We start from the raw sequence: 26807 nt of genomic DNA, 5'->3' as shown, positions 1-26807 counted from the left end.
CTGTGAGAAAATACATTTCTGCTATTTAAGCTACCCAGTCTGTGGTATTTTGTTACGTGGGCCCGAGCAGAGACTAATACAATTGGGAAGCAATGTGATCCTGAAAGTTGTGATAAAAGATATTTTCACACAGCGAGGTCTGGGGAAGTCATTCTGGCTTATACATGAGTTAACTTGAATTTTATGCTAACGAAAACAGCCTGTTTGTGGCCTATCGAGCATACACTGTACATCTGCTTTAATTATTAAAGAAAAGGGCGCACTGACCAGAAGTAAAGAATGTCCATGTTAAATAAAGATTAAATGCCTCCCTTCCTGGGATGCCCCTGCTGGTTCCCCGTCCAGGATGACTCCCTTCCCAGGTGCCAAGGCCATATTGACTCTCTGTGTACGTGCTGAGCCGTTTTTCTCTGAAACCTTGAAGGAAAGCATCCCTGACCTGTCTGATGTTCTTTATTCTGACAAGACATAAAACTGTGCTGAAAGCCATGCTTCTCCAGAGCAGTTCCTCACAATTATCCGAGAGGCTGTCTTCCAGGCTACAGTCCTCAGTTTGGCTCAGATGAAACTCGTTTCCCTTCCTATTATAGACTGTTTATTGATTATTTTCATCAACAGTTGGAATGGGGATATATGCAGAGATCCTGACGAATCTGGGAGCGGAGAACCCCTTAGTTCCGATAAGTCTTCTTTGCCAGCCTATCCAAGGAGATTACCCTGCTTTGCCTGAGAAAGCTGTAATGGTCCCCCTTGCGGTAGCTGCCTTGCCAGACCCTGCGGCCTCACCTCGGTGCCCACAACCCACCTCCCCTTTGCTTCTACATCTATAACTAGACTCAAGTCCCTTCAGGCTCCTCAAGGTGGGGTAAAAAGTGTGACCTGGGCTTCCCTGGTGGCGCAGTGGTTGAAAGTCCGCCTGCCGATGCAGGGGACGCGGGTTCGTGCCCCGGTCCGGGAAGATCCCACATGCCGCGGAGCGGCTGGGCCCGTGAGCCATGGCCGCTGAGCCTGTGCGTCCGGAGCCTGTGCTCCGCAACGGGAGAGGCCACAACAGTGAGAGTCCCGCGCACCGCAAAAAAAAAAAAAAAAAAAAAGTGTGACCTATGAGGAGGTGCACTATTCCAAAAAGGACCACACAAAATTTCCAATTAATATAGAAATCCGGGGAATGTGTGTGGTAATGGATATTAGAGTATGAGAAAATGGTGGAGGGAACAAGAAGGTGGGTCAAGCCGAATTTATTTATAGGGCGCCACTAGGCAGAGATTCTGTATTTAATGTTGTACTTTAGGGGGTTAAACAGGGTTCTAACAGTTTGGCTGGCTGAAACCCGAACCAAAAGGTGACTACAGTAAAAGCGAAGCTGAAATGCCAGACCTGCCTTGGGATACTACAGAGGGAAGGATCCGAAGGCTTAGGGAGACGGGAATGTTAGGGACATTTGTCACTTGGAGATCTGCTAACCCATCCTGGGTGGATACGATACACCTTTCACTACACCCAAGGGATCTGTGAGCCGAGTCCCAGCCACCTGGAAGAGCTGCGTGACCCACCATTCTTTTCTGTAGGTCAGGAGTTTCGGTGGGAGCTGCTGCAATTAAATTGGGCAATCTAGGTGCAACAGGGGTGACTGGATCTGGGGGGCAGGGGCCAACACACAGCACGTGAAGGGAAATGCCCACAGTGGACAGACCTTCGAGCAGTGCACCTAGCTGTCCATTTTGCTTGGGAGGAGAAATGGCCAGCTGTGTGATTATATACCAGTTCATGAGCTGTAACCAGTTGTGTGGCTGGATGGTTAGGGACTCAGAAGGAATGTGATTGGAGCACTGGTAACAAGGAAGTCTGGGAGGAGGTATGTGGGCAGACCTCTATGAATGGGCAAAAGCCACAAAGATATTTGTTTCCCCCGTGAACGCTCACCAAGAGCGACCTTGGCAGAGGGAGATTTTAATCAAGGCAACAGGATGACCCATTCTGTGGATACCAGTCAGCTTCTTTCCCCAGTCAAACCTGTCATCACCCAGTGCGCTCATGAGCGAAGTGGCTATGGTGGCAGGGATGGAGGTTATGCACAGGCTCAGCAACATGGACTTCTACTCACCAAGGTCAACCTGGCTACAGCCACTGCTAAGTGTCCAATCTGCTAGCATCAGAGACTGATACAGAGTCCCCGATATGACACCATTCTCTGGAATGACCAGCCAGCTACCTACTTGGTAGTAGGTTAATTATACTGCACAGCTTCCACCATGGAAGGGGCGATGTTTTGTTCCTGCTGGAATGGACGTTTACTCTGGATACAGATTTGCCTCCCTGCACATAATGCATCTGCCAAAATTGCCAACTGTGGTCTTGTAGAATGCCTCGTCAACTACCATGGGACCTTACACAGCATTACTTCTGATCAAGGAACTCACTTCACAGCAAATGAAGTAAATGCATGGGCTCGTGGTCATGGAACTCCATGGCCTGACCATGTGCCCCACCATCCTGAAGCAGCTGGCTTGACAGAAGATGTTGGAATGGCCTTTGGAAGACTCAGTTATAGCATCAGCTAGGTAGCAGTACCATGTAGGGATGGGGCAAGGTTCTCTAGCAGGCTACATATGCTCTGAATCTGAATGCTGGCTGTTTCTCCAACAGCCAGGATTCAAGGCTCCAGCGATCAAGGGCTGGAAATGGGCATGGCACCACTATTACCCCTAGTGACCCACCAGCAAAATTTTGCTTCTTGTCCCTAAAACCTCATGTTCTGGGGCTTCCCTGGTGGCGCAGCGGTGGAGAGTCCGCCTGCCGATGCAGGGGACGCGGGTTCGTGCCCCGGTCCGGGAAGATCCCACGTGCCGCGGAGCGGCTGGGCCCGTGAGCCATGGCCGCTGAGCCTGCGCGTCCGGGGCCTGTGCTCCGCAACGGGAGAGGCCACAGCAGTGAGAGGCCCGCATACCGCAAAATAAAAATAAAAATAAAAATAACTCTCTCTCTCTCTCTCTCTCCCTACCGTCTCTCTCTATATATTATAGATAGACATAAGTACAGATACACACACATTTTATTGGTTTGCTTCTCTGAAGAACCTTGATTAATACAGATACCTAGATCACTCAATGGGGAAAGGATAGTCTTTTCAACAAATGGTGCTGAAATGATAGATAGCCACATGCAAAAGAATGAAACTCATACAAAAATTAACTCATAATGGATCAAAGCCTTAAGTGTAAGAGCTAAAACCATGGAATTCTCACAAGGAAACATCGGGGTAGAAATTGTTGATCTTGGATTTGGCAATGGATTCTTAGATATGACACCAAAAACATGAGCAACAAAAGACAAAACAGATAAATTAGACTTGAAATTTAATCAATGTTTAAAACTTTTGTACGTCAAAGGATACTCAAGAGGGTGAAAAGACCACACACAGAATGGGAAAAAAATATTCAAGTCATATACCTGAAAAGAGACTTGTATCTAGAATATATTAAGAACTCCTGCAACTCAAAAATGAAGACAAATAACTCAACTAAAAAAATGGCAAAGGATCTGAATAGACATTTCTCCAAGAGAGATATACAAATGGCCAATGCCATGAAAAGACGCTATACAGTATTAGCCATCAGGGAAATGCAAATCAAAACCAAAATGAGATGATACTTCACACCCACTAGGATGGCTAGAATAAAAAGTCGAATAATAACAAGTGTTGGCAAGGATGTAGAGAAATCATAACCCTCATACATAACTGGTGGGAATGTAAAATGATGCACTTTGGAAGACAGTCTGGCAGCTTCTAAAATTAATGAAAGACATGAACTAGCAATTCCACTCCTAGGTATATACCTTAGAGAACAAAAACATACAGAAATGTTTATAGGAGCATTATTCATTAAGAGTCAAAAGGTGGAAAACAACACAAATGTCCATCAACTGATTAATGGATTAAAAAAATGTGGTATGTCCATACAATGGAAAATTCAACCAAAACAAGGAATAAATTACTAATACATATTAGCACATGAAGGAACTTTGAAAATATTTGCAAAGTGAAAGAAGCCAGTAACAAAAGACTACATACTATATGAATCCATTTATATGAAATGTCCAGAATAGGCAAATCTATAGAGACAGAAAGTAGATTAGTGGTTACTTAGGGCAGAGGAAGGGGGGAAAAAGAATGTGACAGCTAAAGGATATAGGGTTTCTTTTTGAGGTGATGAAAATGTTCTAAAATTGACTGTGGTGATTATTGCAATATCTAGGAATACATTGAGTTGTACACTTCGAATGGGTAAATTGTACAGTATGTGAATTATCTCAATAAAGCTATTTTTAAAAAGAAAAAAGGGTCTCAAAACAACGATCTAGTTTCCACTCTAAGAAGCTAGAAAAAAAAAAAAAAAAGAGGAAATGAGACCCAAATCAAGAAGAAAATAAAGAATAGAAATCAACTAAATTGAGAATAGAAAAACAGACAAATTATTTTCCTTTCGAAAAAAAATCAAAGGTGATAAACATCTACCTAGAATTATCAAGGGAGAAAAAAGAGAAGATACAAATAACAAACAGCAAAACTGAAAGCCGAAAGGAACATCAATACAGACGCTCTAGACATTAAAAGGATAATAAGAGAATAGTATGAACAGCTTTTTGCCCTAAACTTGACAATTTAGATGAAACAGAAAAATTCCTTAAAAGACACAAACTACCAAAATTTAATCAAGAAGAAATAGATAACTTGAATAGTTTATATCTATTATAGAAATTAAATTTGTAGTTTAAAACCTTCCAGCAATTAGAACTCCAGGCCAAGATGTCTTCACTGGCAAATTCTACCAAATATTTAGCAAGAATAATGCCAACTGGGGCTTCCCTGGTGGCGCAGTGGTTGAGGGTCCGCCTGCCGATGCAGGGGACACGGGTTCGCGCCCCGGTCTGGGAAGATCCCATATGCCGCGGAGCGGCTGGGCCTGTGGGGCATGGCCGCTGGGCCTGCGCGTCCGGAGCCTGTGCTCCGCAGGGGGAGAGGCCACAGCGATGAGAGGCCCGCGTACCACAAAAAAAAAAAACAAAAAACAAAAAACAAAAAAAAAAAAAAAAAAAAAAGAATAATGCCAACTGTACACCTCTTGGAGGATACACAGAGGAGAGAACATGTTCTAATTCATTTTATGAGGTCAGCATTACTTGACACCAAAATCAGACGAAGACATTACAGAAGAAGAAAACTCCAGATCAGAATCCCTCATAAATACAGATGTGAAAATTCTCAACAAACTACTAGCAAATTGAATCTAAGAACACATAAAAATAACCAATCATCATGGCCAACTAAGGTTTATCCCAGGAAAGCAGGGCTGGTGAAGCATTTGAAAATCAATTAATGTAACCTACTATATTGATAAATGTGACTATCTAACAATACGTAATTTTTTCATGGCAAAAACAAACACCGTAAGCAAAGTCAAAAGATAAATGATAAACTGGCAGAAAATAGTACAACATATATCACAGATAAAGGGGCAAAACAATCTTATACGAAGAACCTTTAAAAATTTTTTTAGACATCCAGTAATCTTATAGAAAAAATGGACAAAAGATTTTTAAACAGGTAATTCACAAATCGAGATTCAAAGGTAGCCTATGAATATGATGTTCAAGTTCACTCACAATTAGAGAAATGCAAATGCAAACTACACTGAGATTCCATTTCTTTCTGATGGGACTGCAAAGGCGCAAAAGCTTGACAACACCCTTTACTGGTGGCGTGGTGGTGCAAACAGGTACCTAGGTCTGAACATCTGATCATAAAACGGTGTTTTCTGACCCCAAGAGTTAGGACACTAGTCAGAGCCTGCAACAGGCTCTAAAAACGCTTTGTCCTGTTCTGCCTTGGCCGTATGAGCAGAGATTTTCAGGTAACTTTTCCAACGACCAGGAGAAGTCAATTTCCTGTTGATTTTTAAAAAATCTCCTTAAACAAGTAAGGCTTTGTTGAAGATATGCTCACTCTAAAGTGTTGAACAACAGACACCAGTCTCACCTATAGACTGTTCCAAATGAAAACATACTACAAGTCTGGAGTTTTGAAGTGAACCAGCCCGGTCTGGGACTCAGAGAACTGCTCTCTTTGCTTCTTCCTGCCGTCTCTCTCCTCACTCTGTGACACTTGGGTAGGCCTGTACATTTCAAACCTTGTTTCTCCTCCACTACCCACATACTTCTGATGCCAGACACAACTGAACATGTTTATACTGTGATGTGTCGTTTAATCCTGCATCTTTACAGTAAATCTACCTTTGCCAAAATGGTGGCTCATGCTAGAGGCCAGCTGGCAATGAAAGGGTGAATGGAAGCAGTGCATTCTAGACCCTTGCTTCTCCAACTTTCAAGTGCACAAGAATCAATCAGAGATCTTGTTAAAATGCAGATTCTGATTCAAGTTGATCTTGAGAGGGTTCTAAGGTTTTGCACCCCTACTAAGCTCCCCGGTGACACTGATTCACAGGCCAGGCCTTGCGAAGCAACAGGCTGTGCAAGGCGTTTGGGTAGGGCTCCCAGGGATGGCGGCATAACGCAGTCTTCCTCCCTACCCCAACATTCAGGGAATCACCAACTCTTCTCTCCACCTCTTCTGCTCTAGTTTGGACCCTAATCATCCTTCAGGTGGATGACTGCAAAAATCCCCCAATTTACCTGCCTTTTCCCCTCTTTGATCCATGCTTTGAGACTGCACAGAGATGATCTTCCTAAAATGCCAGCCCAACCAAGTCCCACCCTGCTTCAGCCCTTCTGATGACTCCTTCTCTTCCTTAAGATAATGTCTAAACTCCTTAACTGGGCCCCCTCAGGCCGCTCACAAGCTGGCCCCTGCCAGCCCCGCCAGCATCACCTCCCTTTATGTCTGTGCCATGTGGGGTTACCTGCAGTTCCCTCCACATGCCCTGCACAAGGAGTGCCCACCTCTCTGCAAGACGAACTCTTGTTTACCCTTGAAAACTCTGGTCAGAGATCACATTCTCAACCAAGCCAAGGGTTAACCACATTCTCCTCTGTCCTATTTCTATACCTTATACAGGCTTTCCAAGATGTTCTTTTAAAGTACCTGATTCACACACTGCTCCCCCCTGCTATGCACCATAATGCTCCCAAGGTCAAGAACCACGTGTTAGTCTTCACTGTGTTCTCATTGAGCACAGAGTTCTGAGCGGACACACAGCTTTGCGGTCTGGCACATGTCTTCCATGGAATCAGGATGAGAGAGCATGGGACTCATTCTTGGAGGCCTGGCTCTCAGGTGTGAATCTGCCAACGCCCGGCATGTTTAGGCAGATCACTTAACCTAACTCCTCCACGGAGATGCGATGATAAATGACGACTAAGTGAGAACGCTTTGAAAGATAGCAAGTGCTGTAATAATTTTACCAATTAGAACAGTCACTTTTCCTTGGTCCCCTTTGGTATGCCAAGCACTTCACAGTGATGCTCCCAACCCTCACAACATCTGTGTGAGGAAGGTAGTAGGAGCCCATTGTGCGGACAGGCAAACCACAGTTAAGAAAAGTTAAGAAGCTCATTTAAACTGACACCACTAGGATGTGGAAGAGCCAGGACTCAAACCCAAATCTTTGTTGGCCCCAAATGCACATATTTTCTAGTCAGGTTTCATGTAAGGTTTTCTCAACACATAAAGGTATATTGCCTCATTTAATAATCCAGCTTCATAACAAATAACAACTTTTATTTTTATTGGCCTCAATGCAGCTTTAAAAAACACTAAAGATTTAACTTAACCTGTGTTCATTTCTTACTCCCTGTTGAGAAAAGGTTCTTGTCTTTTTTTTTAATATAAATTTATTTATTTATTTATTTTTGGCTGTGTTGGGTCTTCATTGCTGCACGCGGGCTTTCTCTAGTCGCGGTGAGCGGGGGCTACTCTTTGTTGCAGTGCACGGGCTTCTCGTCACAGTGGCTTCTCTTGTTGGGAGCACGGGCTCTAGGGACGTGGGCTTCAGTAGTTGTGGCACACGGGCTCAGTAGTTGTGTCTCGTGGGCTCTAGAGTGCAGGCTCAGTAGTTGTGGTGCACGGGCTTAGTTGCTCCGTGGCATGTGGGATCTTCCCGGACCAGGGCTCGAACCCGTGTCCCCTGCATTGGCAGGCGGATTCTTAACCACCAGGGAAGTCCCCATTATAAGTTATTTATATATATATTGGGTGGGCCAAAAGGTTCATTCAGTGTTTTCCATAAGATGGCTCTAGTAGTACTCAGAGCCATTCATTCGAAACAATTTTGCTAGATTGTATGTGACAGCTGTCATATCAGGGTGCATTTAAAAAAAGACTTATCAAAATCGGTGAATTTTTGTGCAGCCATTTTAATATTGAAGATGGAAGAAAAAAAGCAACATTTTTGGCATATTATGCTTTATTATTTCAAGGAAGGTAAAAACGCAACTGAAACACACAAAAAGATTTGTGCAGTGTATGGAGAAGGTGACTGATCGAACGTGTCAAAGTGGTTTGCAAAGTATCGTGCTGGAGATTTCTTGCTGGACAATGCTCCACGGTTGGGTAAACCAGTTGAAGTTGACAGCAATCAAATCGAAACAATAATTGAGAACAAGCAACGTGATACCGTGTGGGAGACAGTGGACATACTCAATATACCCAAATCAAGCACTGAAAATCATTTGCATCAGCTTGGTTATGGGAATCACTTTGACTGGGTTCCACATAAGTGAAAAAAACCTTCTTGACCATATTTCCTCATACGATTCTTCACTGCAGTGTAATGAAAATGTTCCGTTTTTAAAACAAATTGTGACGGGCGATGAGAAGTGGATACTGTACAATAATGTGGAACGGAAGAGATCGTGGGGCGAGCAAAATGAACCACCAACAACCACACCGAAGGCCAGTCTTCATCCAAAGAAGGTGATGTTGTGTATATGGTGGGATTGGAAGGGAGTCCTCTATTATGAGCTCCTTCCAGAAAACCAAATGATTAATTCCAACAAGTATTGCTCCCAATGAGACCAACTGAAAGGGGCACTCGACAAAAAACGTCCAGAGTTAGTCAACAGAAAACGCATAATCTGCCATCAGGATAATGCAAGACCGCAAGTTTCTTTGATGACCAGGCAACAACTGTTACACCTTGGCTGCGAAGTTCTGATTCATCCGCCGTATAAGTTTCTTTGATGACCAGGCAAAAACTGTTACACCTTGGCTGCGAAATTCTGATTCATCCGCCGTATTCACCAGACATTGCACCTTCGGATTTTCATTTATTTCAGTCTTTACAAAATTCTCTTAATGGAAAAAATTTCGATTCCCTGGAAGACTGTAAAAGGCACCTGGAACAGTTCTTTGCTCAAAAAGATAAAAAGTTTTGGGAAGATGGAATTATGAAGTTGCCTGAAAAATGGCAGAAGGTAGTGGAATAAAAGGGTGAGTACGTTGTTCAGTAAAGTTCTTGGTGAAGACGAAAAATGTCTTTTATTTTTACTTAAAAAACCGAAGGCACTTTTTGGCTCACCCAATATATATATACACTTTTCAGATTCTTTTCCATTATAGGTTATTACAAGATACTGAATATAGTTCTCTGTGCTATACAGTAGGTCCTTGTTGTTTATCTATTACATACACAGTAGTGTGTTTTGGTTAATTCCAAACTCCTAATTAATCCCTGCCCCCACTTCCCCCTTTGGTAACCATAAGTTTGTTTTCTATGTCTGTGAGTCGATTTCTGCTTTGTAAATAAGTTAATTTGTGTCATATTTTAGATTCCACATGAGTGATATACCTGTCTTTCTGTTTCTTACTTCACTTAGTATGACAATCTCTAGGTCCATACATGTTGCTGCAAATGGCATTATTTCATTCTTTTTTATGGCTGACTAATATTCCACTGTGTGTGTGTGTGTGTGTGTGTGTGTGTGTGTGTGTGTATGTCTGTATCTATATCTATATATACCACATATTCTTTATTCATTCATCTGTCAATGGACATTTAGGTTGCTTCCATATCTTGGCTATTGTAAATAGTGCTGCTATGAACACTGAGGTGCACGTAGCTTTTTGAATTAAGAGTTTTTGTCTTTTCCAGATATATGCCCAAGAGTGGGATTGCTGGATTATAACTCTATTTTTAGTTTTTTAAGGAACCCCCATACTGTTTTCCATAGTGGCTGCACCAATTTACATTCCCACCAACAGTGTAGGAGGGTTGCCTTTTCTCCACCCCCTCTCCAGCATTTATTATTTGTAGACATCTTGATGATAACTTCCCACATGACTAGTGTGAAGTGATACCTCATGGTAGTTTTGATTTGCATTTCTCTAATGATTATCGATGCTGGACATCTTTTCATGTGCTTTTTGGCCATCTGTATGTCTTCTTTGGAGAAGTGTCTATTTAGGCCTTCTGCCCATTTTTTGATTGGGTTTGTTTGTTTCTTTAAGATATTGAGTTGAGCTTCCCTGGTGGCGCAGTGATTGAGAGTCCGCCTGCCGATGCAGGGGACGCGGGTTCATGCCCAGGACCGGGAGGATCCCACATGCCGCGGAGCGGCCAGGCCCGTGAGCCATGGCCGCTGGGCCTTCGTGTCCGGAGCCTGTGCTCCGCAAAGGGAGAGGCCACAGCAGTGAGAGGCCCGCGTACCACAAAAAAAAAAAAAAAAAAAAAAAAAAAAAAGATACTGAGTTGTATGAGTTGTTCACATATTTTGGATGTTAACCACTCATCAGTTGCATCGTTTGCAAATATTTTTCCCATTCTGTAGGTTACCTTTTCATTTCATTCATGGTTTCGTTTGCTGTGCAAAAGCCTTTAAGTTTAATTAGGTACCATTTGTTTACTTTTGCTTTTGTTTTTTGCTTTCCTCCAGGAGTTTTATAGTGTCCACTCTTATATTTAGGTCTTAATCCATTTTGAGTTTATTTTTGTGTATGATGTTAGAGAATGTTCTAATTTTATTCTTTACATGTAGCTGTTCAGTTTTCCCAGCACCACTTATTGAAGGGACTGTCTTTTCTCCATTGTATATTCTTACCTCCTTTGTCATAGATTAATTGACCATAAGTGTGGACCGTTGAGTATGTACATTTATTTCTGGGCTTTCTATCCTGTTCCACTGATGTACGTGTCTGTTTTTGTGCCTGTACCATGTTGTTTTGATTACTGTAGATTTATATTCAATAGTATAATCTGAAGCCAGGGAGCATGATACCTCCAGCTCCGTTCTTCTTTCTCAGAATTGTTTTGGCTATTTGGGGTCTTTTGTGTTTCCATATAAATTAAAATATTTTTTGTTCTAGTTCTGTGAAAAATGCTATTGGTAATTTGACAAGAATTGCACTGAATCTATAGATTGCCTTGGGTAATATGGTAATTTTAACAATATTGATTCTTCCAACCCAAGGACATGGTATATCTTTCCATCTGTGTCATCTTCAATTTCTTTCATCAGTGTCTTATAGTTTTCAGAGTACAGGTCTTTTTCCTCCTTAGGTAGGTTTATTTCTAGGTATTTTATTCTTTTTGATGCTATGGTAAGTGTGATTGTTTCCTTTTTCTTTTTCTGATAGTTCATTTTTAAAAAAATATTTATTTATTTATTTGGTTGCACTGAGTCTCAGTTGTGGCAGGCAGTCTCCTTAGTTGCCGGCTCATGGGCTCCTTAGTTGCAGCTCGTGGGTTCCATAGTTGCAGCTCACTGGTTCCTTAACTGCAGCACATGGGTTCCTTAGTTGTGGCAGGTGGGCTCCTTAGTTATGGCTCACAGGCTCCATAGTTGCGGCTCGCCAGCTCCTTAGTTGTGGCATACGAACTCTTAGTTGAGGCATGCATGTGGGATCTAGTTCCCTGATCAGGGATCAAACCCAGGCCCCCTGCATTGGGACATGGAGTCTTAATCCACTGCGCCACCAGGGAAGTCCCTGATAGTTCTTTATTAATGTATAGAAATACAACAGATCTCTGTACATTAATTCTGTATTCTGCAACTTTACCGAATTCATTGATGAGCTCCAGGAGTTTTCTGGTAGCATCTTTAGGATTTTCTATGTATGGTATCATGTCATCTGCAAACGGTGACAGTTTTACTTCTTCCTTTCCAATTTGGATTCCTTTTATTTGTTTTTCTTCTCTGATTGTTGTGGCTAAGACTTCCCAAACCATGTGAAATAAAAGTGGGGAGAGTGGGTACCCTTGTCTTGTTCCTGATCTTAAAGGGAATGTTTTCAGGTTTTCACTGTTGACTATGATGTTAGCTGTGGATTTGTCATATATGGCCTTTATTATGTTGAGGTAGGTTCCCTCTACGCTCACTTTCTGGAGAGTTCTTATCATAAATGGATGTTGAATCATATCAAAAGCTTTTTCTGCATCTATTGAGATGATCTTATGGTTTTTATTCTTCAGTGTGTTAATGTGGTATATCACACTGATTGATTTGCGAATATTGAAAAATCCTTGCATCCCTGGAATAAATCCCACTTGGTAATGGTGTATGATCCTTTTAATGTATTGTTGGTTTCAGTTTGTTAGTATTTTGTTGAGGATTTTTGTATCTATGTTCATCAGTGATATCGGCCTGTAATTTTCTTTTTTTGTGATATCTTTGCCTGGCTTTGGTATCAGGGTGATGGTGGCCTCACAGAATGGGTTTGGAAGCATTCCTTCCTCTGCAGTCTTTTGGAATAGTTTCAGAAGGATAGGTGTTAACTCGTCTCTAAATGTTTTGTAGAATTCACTTGTGAAGCCATCTGGTCCTGGACTTTTGCTTGTTGGGAGTTTTTAAATTACCAATTCAATTTCAATACTGGTAATCCGTCTGTTCATATTTTCTATGCCTTCCTGGTTCAGTCTTGGGAGATTGTATCTTTCTAAGAATTTGTCCATTTCTTCTAGGTTGCCCATTTTATTGACATATCATTGCTTACAGTAGTCTCTTATGATCCTTTGTATTTCTGTGGTGTTGGTTGTAGCTTCTCCTTTTTCATTTCTGATTTTATTGATTTGGGCCCTCTCCCTTTTTTCTTGATTAGTCTGGCTAAAGGTTTATCAGTTTTGTTTAACTTTTCAAAGAACCAGCTTTAAGTTTCATTGATCTTTGTTATTGTTTTCTTCATTCTATTTCATTTATTTCTTTCCTTCTGATCTTTATGATTTCTTTCCTTCTACATTCTTTGGGTTTTGCTTGTTCTTCTTTCTGTAGTTGCTCTAGTTGTGTTAGGTTGTTTATATGAGATTTTCTTGTTTCCTGAGGTAAGCCTGTATTGCTATAAACCTCCCTCTTACACCTGCCTTTGCTGCCTCCCATAGGTTTTGGATCATTGTGTTTTCATTTTAATTTGTCTCTAGGTATTTTCTGATTTCTGCTTTGATTTCTTCAGTGATCCATTGATTGTTCAGTAGCATTTTTTTAAGCCTCCACGTGTTTTGTGTTTTTTGCAGTTTTTTTTCGTATAGTTGACTTCTAGCGTTATAGCATTGTGGTTGGAAAAGATGTTTGATATGATTTCAATTTTCTTAAACTTACAGAGGCTTGTTTTGTGGCCCAGCATGTGATCTATCCTGGAGAATGTTCCTTGTGTACTTGAAAAGATTATGTATTTTGCTTTTGGATGGAATGCTCTATAAATATAAATTGAGTCCTTGTGGTCTAATGTGTTATTTAAGGCCTGTGTTTCCTTATTGATTTTCTGTCTGGATGATCTGTCCATTGATGTAAGTGGGGTGTTAAAGTTTCCTACTATTGTGTTACTGTTGATTTCTCCTTTTATGTCTGTTAATATCTGCCTTATATACTGTGGTGCTCCTATGTTGGGTGTATACATATTTACAATTGTTATATTTTCTTCTTGTATTGATCCCTTGATCATTATGTAGTGTCCTTTGCCTCTTGTAACAATCTTTATTTTACTTTTTAAAAAAAATTTATTTATTTATTTATTTATGGCTGCACTGGGTCTTTGTTGCTGCACACTGGCTTTTCTCTAGTTGAGGCAAGCAGGGGCTGCTCTTCATTGTGGTGGGCAGGCTTCTCATTGTGGTGGCTTCTCTTGATGCAGAACATGTGCTCTAGGTGCATGGGCTTCAGTAGTTGTGGCACATGGTCTCAGTAGTTGTGGCTCGCGGGCTCTAGAGCGCAGGCTCAGTAGTTGTGGCGCACGGGCTTAGTTGCTCTGCGGCATGTGGGATCTTCCTGGACCAGGGCTTGAACCCGTGTCCCCTGCATTGGCAGGCAGATTCTTAACCACTGCACCACCAGAGAAGCCCACAATCTTTATTTTAAAGTCTGTTTTGTCTGACATAAGTATTGCTACTCTGGCTTTCTTTGGATTTCCATTTGCGTAGATACCCGTTTCCATCCCCTCACTTTCAGTACATACGTGTCTCTAGATCTGAAGTGAGTCTCTTGTAGGAGGCATATATACTGATCTTGTTTGTATCCATTCATCCATTCTGTGTCTTTCAGTTGAAGTATTTAGTCCATTTACATTTAAGGTAATTATCAATATGTATGCCATTTTGTTAATTGTTTTGGATTTTTAAAAATTATTTATTTATTTATTTGGCTGTGCCAGGTCTTAGTTGTGGCATGCAGGATCTTCGTTGCCACATGCAGGATCTTCATTGTGGCATGAGGGATTTTTTTAGCTGTGGCACGTGGGGTCTTTTAGATGCGGCGTGCAAACTCTTAGTTGTGGCACGTGGGATCTAGTTCCCTGACCAGGGATCGAACACAGGCCCCCTGCATTGCGAGTATGGAATCTTAGCCACTGGACCACCAGGGAAGCCCCTGGATTTGTTTTTGTAGGTCTTTTTTTCCCTTTCTAGTTTTGTTCTCTTCTCTTGTGATTTGATGACCATCTTCAGTGGTATATTTGGATTCCTTTATCTTTTTTCGTGTATGTCTATTATAGATTTTTGGCTTGTGGTTACCATGAGGTTTTTGAATAGCAGTCTATGTATATTATATGCATGATTGTTTTAAGTTGCTGATCTCTTTATTTCAAATGCATTTTAAATACCCTGCATTTGTACTCTCCTCCCCTCATGATTACTGTTTTTCACATCATATTTCACATCTAATTGTTTTGTGTATCCCTTAACTGCTTATTATGGATACAGATGATTTTACTACTTTTGTCTTTAACCTCCCTACTGACTTTTTGTGTGGATGACTTCCTACCTTTACTATATGTCTGCCTTTACTGGTGAGCTTTTTCATTCCATAATTTTTTTGTTTCTTGTTTCTTGTTGTGGCCTTTTCTTTTTCACCTAGAGAAGTTCCTTTAACAGTTGACGTAAAGATGATTTGGTGGTGCTGAATTCATTTTGCTTTTGCTTGTCTGTAAAGCTTTTGATTTCTCCATCAAATCTGAATGAGGGCCTTGCTGGGTAGAGTATTCTTGGTTGTAGGGTTTTTCCCTTTCATCACTTTAAATATATCATGCCATTCCCTTCTGGTCTGCAGAGTTTCTGCTGAAAAATCAGCTGATAGCCTTATAAGAGTTCCCTTGTATATTATTTGTTGCTTTTCCTTTGCTGTTTTTAATATTCTCTCTTTAAGTTTTGTCATTTTAATTACAGTGTCTTGGCATGTTCCTCTTTGGGTTAATCCTGTATAAGACTCTCTGTGCTTCACTGGACTTGGGTACTTGGGTAACTATTTCCTTTCCCAGGTTAGGAAGGTTTTCAGCTATTATCTCTTCAAATATTTTCTTGGGCCCTTTCTCTCTCTCTCCTCCTTCTGGGACCCCTTTAATGCGAGTATCAGTGTATTTGATGTTGTCCCAGAGGTCTCTTAAACACTCCTCATTTCTTTTCATTCTTTTTTCTGTTTAGCAGCAATGATTTCCACCACTCTGTCTTCCAGCTCACTGATCCATTCTTCTGCCTCATTTAGTCTATTATTGATTCCTTCTAGTGTATTTTTCATTTCAGTTATTGCATTCTTCATCTCTGTTTCATTCTTTATATTTTCTAACTCTTTGTTAAAAACTTCTAACTTCTCACTCTGTATCTCCATTCTCCTCCCGAATTCTTTGATCATCTTTACGACCATTACTCTGAACTCTTTCTTGGGTAGACTGCCTATCTCCACTTCACTTAGCTCTTCTTCTTGGCCCTCTGTAGGAGGCGTCCTATGCATCCCAGCAGAGCACTCCCCTTGCATCACCCAAGCTACATGCTCTAGGGGTTCCCCCTAAGAGAGCTGCATGGGTCCTTCTGTTGTGGCAGGCTAACTATGAGGGTGGTCTGGTAGGCTTGGTTGGCCCCTAGTCTGAATAGGGTGCCAGGCCCTGCCTTGTATAGATGCAACTGGATGCTGTTTAGTGGGGCCTGGTCTCAAGGTGGCTGGCTGCAGAACCCTAGGGGGCCCCAGGGCTAGTGTTGGCTCACTGGTGGGTGGAGTCAAGGTCCTGGTCCTGAAGACTCTGGGGCTGCTGCCCACTCCCTGGCACGTGAAGTCAGATCCTGGGGTTAGTGCCAGACTACTGGCAGGCAGAGCTGGTTCCTGGAATCTGGCTGCAGGGCCCAGGGATTCCAGAGCTCATTTTAAATCACTGGTGGAGTGGGGCTGGTTCCTGACACAACTGGGTGTGGGGTCTGGGGTGTCCTGAAGGTTGCACTGGCCTGCTAGTCAGCAGGGCCAAGGCCCAGATGGGCTCAGGGTAAGGTCGGGCCTGCTTTGTGGGGTCACAGTTTTCTTGCTTCTGGTGTCTGCCCCCTGGTGGATGAGGCTGGTCTAGAGGCTTCTGCAGGCCTCCTGGCAGGAGGGGCCTGTGCCTGTTCACTGGTGGGTGGAGTTCGGTGTTGGCCCTCTGGTGCGCTAGGCCATGTCTAAAGGTGGCTATGGGCTCTTTAGTCTTTAGGCAACCTAAAAATCCAATATGTCAGCTACCAGGAGTGTTCACACAGCTAAATTTTCCCCAATATTCACAAGTGTCTATGTTCCCAGCATGAGTCACAGCTGCCCCTCTCTTCTCCAGGAGACCCTCTGGGACCAGTAAGTATGCCTGGCCGAGGCTAATATGAAATCTGCTTCTGGCCTGGGTCCCAGCACGTGTGAAATTCTGTGTGTGCACTTCAAGACTGAAGTCTCTATTTCCCTCAGTCGTGTAGGACTCCCGCAGTTAAGCCCGGCTGGCCTTTAAAGTCAAATGCTCTGAAGACTTGTCTTCCCAGGGCTGGACACCTGGAATGGGAAGCCTGATGTGGAGCTCAGAACTCTCACTCCTGTGGGAGAACCTTTGAAATATAATTATTCTCCAGTTTGTCATTTGCATACCTGGGGAGTATGGGATTTGATTATATTGTGAGTCTGCTCCTCCTATCCATCTTGTTGTGGTTCCTTCTTTATATCTTTTGTTGTAGATCTTTCCTGGTAGGTTTTGGTTCTTTTAAATCAATGGTTGTTCTGCAGATTTTTGTGTGCTCATGACAGGAGGTGAGCTCAGGGTCTCTCTACTCCACCATCTTAGCTGCTTTCCTCTATAATTCCACTTATTTCAATACTTCAAGAATTTCCAAAATGTCAGATCTGTGACAGAATATAGAACTATTATAGAAGATGACTTTTTATTCTATATGCTTATATTTCATTTATTTTACACTGGTTTATGCAGAAATTATTCTGAAAAAGTTGTATTTAAATCAAACCTTTAAAATGAAAAATGAAATATCAAAGTTAAATGAATTCAACTGAGAACTGACCACTTACTGGACAGTTGTGACAAACCCTGCAGGCATCAATATCCATTCAACTTATTTTTTAAGGTCAAGTTTTCTTATGTAGGTTTGACATTTTAAAAATATTTTTAAGCTTTTCCTCTAAGATCAATAACAAGGCAAGGATGTCTGCTTTCACCACTTCTAGTCAACATAGTACTGGAAGTTCTAACAAGAGCAATTAAGCAAGAAAAAGAAATAAAATACATTCAAATTGAGAAGGATAAAATACAATTATTTATGTTTGCAGACGATATGATCTTAAATGTAGAAAACCATAAAGATTCTGCAAAAAAAAAGAATAAATGAATTCAACAAAATAACAGAATATAAAATTAAAACTCAAGAATCTGTTGTGTTTCTATGCACTCACAATGAATAATCAGAAAAGGAAATCAGGAAGACAATTCCATTTTCAGTAGCTTCAAAAAGAATAAATACTTAGGAATTAACCAAGGAAGTGAAAGACTTGTATAATGGAAATTACAAAACATTGCTGAAAAAAGTTAAAGGAGACATAAATGAATGGAAACACATCCCATGTTCATGCATTGGCAAGACTTGGAAAATGTCAATAGAATTGACCCTTGAGCAACATGGGTTTGAATTGCATGGGTCAACTTACATGCAGATTTTTTTTTCAATAAATATGTATTACAGTACTACATGATATGAAGTTGGTTGAAACTGTAAATGTGGAGCCTTGATTACAGAGGGTTGACTATAAAGTTATATGTGAATTTTCGACTATGTTGGGGGGGTGGCATCCCTAACCCCCCTGTTGTTCAAGGGTCAACTGTATTATCGAAAGCAATCTACAGATGCAGTGCAATCCCTACCAAAATCCTAATGATGTTTTTTTGCAGAAATATAAAAACCACCCTAAAATTCATATGGAAGCTCAAGGGACCCCAAATATTCAAAGCAAGCTTGAAAAAGAATAAATCTGAAGAACTCACACTTCCTGATTTCAAAACCTACTATATAACAAAAATAAGAGTCGGTTCTTTGAAAAGATAAACAAAATTGACAAACCTTTAGCTAGACTAACCATGGAAAAAAGAGACGAGAACCAAATCAACAAAATTATAAATGAGAAAGGAGACATTACAGCTAATACCACAGAAACAAAAAGGATCATAAGAGGCTACTATGAACAACTATATGCAAACAAACTAGACAACCTAAAAAAATGGAAAAAAATCTTAGAAACATGCAACCAACCAGGACTGAATTAGGAAAAAACAGAAAATCTGAATAGACCAAACACTAGTAGGATATTGAATCAGTAATCAAAATCTCACAACTAAGAAAAGCCCAGGGCCAGATGGCTTCACAGGTGAACTTTAACAAACATTTAAAGAAGAATTAGGGGCTTCTCTGGTGGTCCAGTGGCTAAGACTCTGCGCTCCCAATGCAGGGGGCCCAGATTCCACCCCTAGGTCCCACATGCTGCAACTAAAGATCCCACACGCCACAACGAAGATCCTGCATGCTGCAACTAAGACCTGGCACAGCCAAATAAATAAATATTAAAAAAAAGAAGAATTAACACTAATCCTTCTCAAACTCTTCCAAAAAATATAAGGGGAGAGAATACTCTAAAACTCATTTTATGAGGCCTTATACCAAAGCCACAAAGAACACTACCAGAAAAGAAAACTACAGGACAATATCCCTGAAGAATATGGATGCAAAAACTCTCAACAAAATACTAGCAAACCAAATTCAGAAGCACATCAAAAATATCATTCACCATGACAAAGTGGGATTTATCCCTGGGATGCAAGGATGGTTCAACATATACAAAATCAATGCAATATATCACATTAATAGAATGAATGAAAAAAAACATATGATCATTTCAATAGATGCAGAAAAAGCATCTGACAAAACTGAACTTCCATTTATGGTTTAAAAAAACTCTTAAAAAATTAGGTATAGAAAGAATGTACCTAAACATAATAAAGGTCATATATAATAAGCCCACAACTAACATCACATCAATGGTGAAACGCTTCCTCTAAAATCAGGAACAAGACAAGGGTGCTCACTCTCACCACTCCTATTCAACATAGTACTGGAAGTCCTAGCTAGAGCAATCAGGCAAGAAAAAGAAATAAAAGGCATCAGAATTAGAAAGGAAGAAAAAATTGTTCATATATGCAGATGACATGATTTTATATATAGAAAATCCTGAAGACTCCCCCGACCAAAAGTGCTAGAATAAATGAATTCAGTAAAGTCGTAGAATACAAAATCAACATACACAAATCAGTACCATTTCTATACACCAACAATGAATTATCTGCAAAAGAAATAAAATGATCTCATTTACAATAGCACCAAAACAGCAAAACACCTAGGAATACATTTAACCAAGGAGGTAAAATACCTAATCACTGAAAACTATAAGACACTGATGAAAGAAATTGAAGAAGACACAAATGAATGGAAAGGTATCTTGTGTTCATGGATTGGAAGAATATTGTTAAAATGTCTATACCACAAAAGCCATCTATAGAATCAATGCAATCTCTATCAAGATTCTAATGGCATTTTTTTTTATAGAAGTGGAAAAAACAATCCTAATATTTATATGGAACCACAAAAGAGCCTGAATAGTCAAAGCAATTCTGGAAAAAAATAACAAAGTGGGAGGCATCACCCATCCTGATTTCCAGCTATATTTTAAAGCTATAGTAATCATAACAGTATGGTATTAGCATAAAAAAAGACACAATGGAAACAGACCAATGGCACAGAATAGAGGCTCCAGAAATAAACCCATGCACAGTCAACCAATATTTAACAAGGTAGCCAAGAATACTCACTGGAGTCTCTTCAACAAGTGGTGTTGGAAAAATTGGATATTCACATGTAAAAAAATGCAACTAGATCTCTATCCCTTACAAGAGTTAACTTGAAGGTGGTTCAAGATGACAACAAAGGAAGATCCTGAAATTACCTCCTCCTTCAGACACACCAAATCTACAACTAAATTTGGGGTAATTTTCTTTGAAAAAGACCTACAAACTAGCTGAGCAACTCTTCACATTAGGCAAATGAGAAAAAGGAAACACGGAAGCAGGTAGGAAAAGCTGAGACACAATCTTGCCGGAAACCCCACCCCTAGGGCAGTGACCCACAGTTGGGAGGGAACTCACAAACCTGGAGCTTCTCCCTGAGGAGCAAAGGGTTCCTACCTTACACTGGACACCACAACTTTTTTTTTTTTTTGGCTGTGTTGGGTCTTAGTTGCTGCGCACGGGCTTTCTCTAGTTGCAGCGAGCGGGGGCTACTCTTTGTTGTGGTGCACGGGCTTCTCATTGCAGTGGCTTCTCTTGTTGCGGAGCACGGGATCTAGGTGCATGGGCTTCAGCAGTTGTGGCACTTGGGCTCAGTAGTTGTGGCTCGTGGACTCTAGAGCACAGGCTCAGTAGTTGTGGTGCACGGGCTTAGTTGCTTGCTCCACGTCATGTGGGATCTTCCCAGACTAGGGCTCAAACCTGTGTCCCCTACGTTGGCAGGCAGATTCTTAACCACTGTGCCACCAGGGAAATCCCTGGACACCACGACTTTTAGGATCTGCACCTGAGAGACAAGCCCCCAAAACATCTGGCTTTGAAAACCAACGGGGCTCACGATCATGAGACCCTAAGGGCTGCAGCAAACTGAGAAATGACTCTTAAAGGGCTCATGTGTGAACTTACTCACCCCAGGGCCCAGTGCAGAAGCAGCTATTTGAAAAGTACCCAAACTTTATACGAAAGAGATTCATTTGATAACCTTAAAGCATCAGCCACAGGGGCAGGAGTCTTCTGGGATACTCTCTGGGGATGGAGGCTGTTGGGTGCCATTCTACGCTCTCCCTCTGCCTTGCGAAAGGCCGGGGGGCGGGCATCATCTTTATTCCCATCCTCAGTGGGCACCATCTTCACACTCGGTCTCTGCTGTAATCCAGAGCACTGGCAGCTCCCGGAGGGCAGCTTTTACGCGTCAGGTGCCCCCGCTTTTATGGCTGGTTCCCGCGTTTTCGTGGCTGCTGTCCAGGGGACACCCCTTGACCATTTAGCTCTGGTGGTCAGCGGGGCTTATACCTACAGGTCCCAAAGGACTGTCACCAATAAAGAAAGAGTTCTTAAACAGTTATGACCTTCAGGGCACAGCAAGAAGCAACAGACCGCAGGAGCTCAGTCTTCCTCTGAAAGCAGCCTAGTAGTTTATCATCATAGCTGCAGCCCGAGGGGAGCTGACTGTAAGCCTTCCAGAGACCTCAAAGGGTGGGTACCACCTTCACCCTCTTCCTTTCTGCGACCCCAGAGCACCAGGAGAGCTCTTACACATGTCTGGTGCCCTGGATTTTGTGGTTTTCCCCCAGGGAATGCTTCTTGATCACCCGGCTCTGGTGGCCTGGGGGGGCTTGTGTCCCTGAGCCCCACAGCACAATAACAATTAGAGAGACAGTTCTTGGCAGACAGCACCCCCAGGGCACTGTGCAGACAGCAGACTGAAACACACCCCCAGTCCTTCTGTGAAAAAGGCCCACTTGCTTGTCCTGGAGCTTCTGCCTGAGGGGCAGGCTTCAAGTCTGGCACACATCCAGGTGCCTACAGAGATGCTCTCAGGGAATGTAGGGCAGGGGACTCCGTCTTTACGTTCTCCCTCTGCCTTGTTCCAGCTTGCCTGTATCTCCCAGAGAAGAGCTTTACACTCATTTACAGCCCCAATTTTCACAACTTTCACCAAGGGGACACCTCCAAACTGACGGACTCTGGTGGCCAACAGGGCTTATGCTTGCAGGTCTACAGAACTCTGCACAGTTGGATACTTCATAATTGCATACTTAAAAGCTGCTGCCTGAGGGTCTGGCTTCCAATCAGCCTGAATCTAGGTGCTGAGATCCTCCCGTCTGAGACATGAACAGGTCTTGGCACATCCTCAACTACTGGGAGCCATCAAAAGTAAAATAAGCTCGCTTGCACAATCATAAAGGCTTGAAAGACAGCCAAGAGCTATAGGGCAAGTGTGAATGCCAAAGTTCATCTTCTACATGTGGCCACTCCTTCAGGACGAAGAGAGGTGGCTGTTTTATCTAATGCACAGAAACCAACACGTAGTCAAGCAAAGTGAGGAAACAGAATATGTTCCAAATGAAAGAACAGGAATAAACCTCAAAAAAAAAACCTTAATGAAAGAGATAAATAATTTACCTGATAAAGAGTAATGGTCATAAAAATGCTCAGCAAACTTGGGAGAAGAATAGACGAACATAGTGAGAACTTCAACACAGAGAAAATATAGAAATTAGCAAATGGAAGTCACAGAGCTAAAAAATACACTAACTGTACTGACACTAGGGGGGTTCAACAGTAGACTAGATGAAACAGAAGACAAGATCTGTGAACTTGAAAACAGGGCAGTGGAACTCATGCAATCATATCAGCAAAAAGAAAAAAGAATTTAAAAAGTGAAGACAGGGAATTCCCTGGCAACCCAGTGCTTAGGACTCGGTGCTGTCACTGCCATAGCCTGGGTTCAGTCCCTGGTCGGGGAACTAAGATCCCACAAGCCACATGGCATGGGCAAAAAAAAAAAAAAAAAAAGTGAAGACAGCTTAAGGAAATTATAGGACAACATCAAACACACAAACATTCTCATTATAGGGGTCTCAAAAGGAGAAGAGAGAGAGAAAGAAAGGTGCAGAAAAGTTATTTGAAGATAGAATGGCAGAAGACTTCCCTAGCTTGGGGAAGGAAACAGACGTCCAGGTCCAGGAAGCACGGACAGCTCCAAATAAGATAAACATAAAGAGATGCACACAAAGACACATTATACTTAAAATGTCAAATGTTAAAGACAAGAAGAGAGTCTTAAAAGGAGAAAGAGAACAACAACTTCTTCTATATAAGGGAACCCCCATAAGACTATCAGATATTTCAGCAGAACCTTTGCAGGCCAGAAGGGAGTGGCACAATATATTCAAGGTGATAAAAGAAAAAAACTTCCTGGCAAAGTTAATATTCGGATTGAAGGAGAGATAGAGTTTTGCAGACAAGCAAAAAACTAAAGGAGTTCATCACCACTAAACCAGGCTTACAAGAAATAAGGGACTGCTTTACACTGAAAAGGAAGGGTGCTAATTAGTAACAAGAAAATATATGAAAGTATAAATCTCACTGGTAAAGTTAAATATATAGTAAAGATAGCAGACTATTCACTTATAAAGCTAATATGAAGGTTAAAAGATAAAAGTAGTAAAAATAACTATAACTACAGTAATTAGTCAAGGGATACAGAAGATAAAAGATGTTAAATATGACATCAAAAACAAAAAACTTTGGGAGGGAGTAAAAATGTAGAGCTTTAGAGCATGTTCAAACTTAAGTCATCAACTTATAATAGATTGTAACAAATATAAGTTATTATATCTAAGTCTCATGGTAACCACAAAGTAAAAACCTGTAGTAGATACACAAAAGACAGTGAGAAAGGAATCTAAGCATACTACTAAAGAAAGTCATTGAAGCACAAAGAAATAGAGCAAGAGATGAAGAAAGGAAGAGAGAGGAACTACAAAACATCCAGAAAACAATTAACAAAATGGCAATAAGTATATATCTATCAATAATTACTTTAGATGCAAATGGACTAAATTCTCCAATCAAAAGACAGAGCAGCTGGATAAAAAAACAAAAAAGAACACCCCAGTATATGCTTCCTATAAGAGACTCACTTTGGATGTAAGGACACGTATAAACTGAAAGTGAAGAGATGGAAAAAGATATTCCATGCAAATGAGGAAACCAAAAGAAAGCTGGGGTAACTATACTTACATTAGACAAAATAAACTTTAAAAGAAAGACTGTAAAGAAGCATAGCATTACATAATGATAAAGGAGTCAATCTGACAAGAGAATATAACATTTGTAAATATTTATGCACCCAACATAGGAGCACTTAAATTTATAAAGCAAATACTAACAGATCTAAAGGGAAAAATAGCCAGCAATACAATAATAATAGGGGATTTTAATACCCCAATTACATCGATGATCATCCAGAGAGAAAATCAGTAAGGTAACATCAGCTTTAAAGGACACTTTAGACCATACGGCATTAACAGATATATACAAAACATTCCATACAAAAGCAGCGGAACATAAGTTCTCCTTGAGGGCACATGCAACATTTTTCAGGATAAATCATATGCTACGCCACAAAACAAGTCTTAGTAAATTTAAGAATACTGAAATCATATCAAGCATCTTTTGTGACCACGATGGTATGAAACGAAATCAATTATAAGAAGAAAACTGGAAAATTCACAAATATATGAAGATTAACAACATGCTGATAAACCAGTGGGCTAATGAAGAAATCAAAAGTGAAATTAAAAATACCTGAGACATTAATGAGGGACTGCTTGCCTCAGAGGCATTTTACAGAAGCAGGCTTGGTCCTGAACAGCAGCATCCTAGGCTGTCAGGATAGACACAAACTGGGGCTCTTCCATCTGTGAAATCTCCCAAATCACAGCTGCTGACCTAGAATTTTTTAGACCCTCTCAGCCTTTTAAGGCTGAAGGAACTCAGTGGCGAACACCCCTGGGGAGGTCTTCCTTTCCTTGTTACATCTTCAAATTAAATTAAGGTGAATGATCACAGCTAAATTTGAGAAATTATTAGCGCAACTGTCAATCAAATTCTCTAGATGGAAAATATTATTCTTTAGAACAGAATCTGAGTTCAGAACCCATCTAGGATTTTTCAGCACCCTTGGGATCAACTTAAAAATTCCATTACCTTTCTTTCCAACGCAGACGTCCATCAGGGTAATGTGGTGGGGTTTTCTTCCAAGGCACTCAACTTGACAAATCTGGTCACAGAGAGGAAAATATTGGTAAAGATGTCAAAACTAACAGACAATGGCATTCAAAATATTTGGCCCATCTCTAACCTTAGTCATTTGCCCTAGTGAAGTAAAGCAAAGAGCTAGTTAGTTGGGGGTTTTTTGGGGGGTAGATTTTTGGAATTAGTGTAGATAATAATTATTTAGCTCCTACATTTAGATCTAAGAGTGAATTTTTGCATATAGTGGGAGGAAAGGTATACTTTTTTTTTTTTTTTTGCCTTGGCATCTTTGTTGGAAAGCAATTGATTGTGACCATAAGGGCTTATTTCTGGACATGCCATTCTGTTTTATTGACCCATATGCTTACGTTTATGCCAATACAAGGTTGTCCCAGGGAATTCCCTGGCAGTCCAGTGGTTAGGACTCCATGCTTTCATTGCCAAGGGTCCAAGTTCGATTCCTGATTGGAGAACTAAGATCCCACAAGCTGTGCGTTGCGGCCAAAAAAAAAAAAAACAAAAACAAAAAACAAGATTGTCCTGATTACCTTTATAGAAAGCTTTGAAACCAGGTAGTGTATCCCAACTTAGTTCTTTTTCAAAACTGTTTGGCTCTTCTATGTTCTTTGCATTTCCATGTAACTTTTAGGGTCAGGTTGTCAAATTCTATTACACCAAAAAAGATTTTCGTGGAGATTATGTGAAATCTCTAGATCAATTTAGGGAGGACTGCCTCTTTAACAATAATTGAGCCTTCTAATTGATGTGCATGGTACACCTCTCCATTTAATCAGACGTTCAGGTAAGTATCTCAGCAATGTTTTAGGAATTTTGGTGCATAGTTCTTGCACTTTTTTGTTAAATTGATTCCCAAGTATTTTGTTCTTTTTGATGCTATTGTGAATGAAATTGCTTTTTAATTTCATTTCTGAATTGTTCATTGTTAGCACATTAAAATATAATTAACTTTGTAAAAAAATAAAAATAAAAATACCTGAGACAAATGAAAACTGAAATACAAAATACCAAAATTTATGGGATGCAGTAAAAGCAAGTCTAAGAGGGAAATACATAGTGATAAATGTTTGCCTCAAGAAACAACAACAATCTCAAACAAATAACTTTATACCTCAAAAAACTGGAAAAAGAAAAACAAAGCCCAAAGTTAGTAGAAGGAAGGAAATAACAAAGATCAGAGTGGAAATAAATGGAA

General features: G+C 40.9%; 1 long non-coding RNA gene across 1 annotated transcript in view; it reads right to left on the bottom strand.

Moving 5' to 3' along the window:
- Positions 1-26807, bottom strand: part of LOC113627583 (uncharacterized) — a 56209-nt gene that overhangs the window by 23391 nt on the left and 6011 nt on the right. Inside the window, exon 2 of the long non-coding RNA XR_003435616.1 lies at positions 25547-25619. This is a non-coding gene — a long non-coding RNA (uncharacterized LOC113627583). The remainder of the gene's footprint in view (positions 1-25546; positions 25620-26807) is intronic.

This window comes from Aethalodelphis obliquidens, unplaced genomic scaffold (genome assembly GCF_003676395.1).
Source record: "Aethalodelphis obliquidens isolate GAN/ISIS:26980383/991018 unplaced genomic scaffold, ASM367639v1 scaffold21, whole genome shotgun sequence".
NCBI classification, from domain to species: Eukaryota; Metazoa; Chordata; class Mammalia; order Artiodactyla; family Delphinidae; genus Aethalodelphis; species Aethalodelphis obliquidens.
The sequence above is the reverse complement of the archived record's forward strand: the minus strand, read 5'-3'. Positions and strand labels throughout refer to the sequence as shown.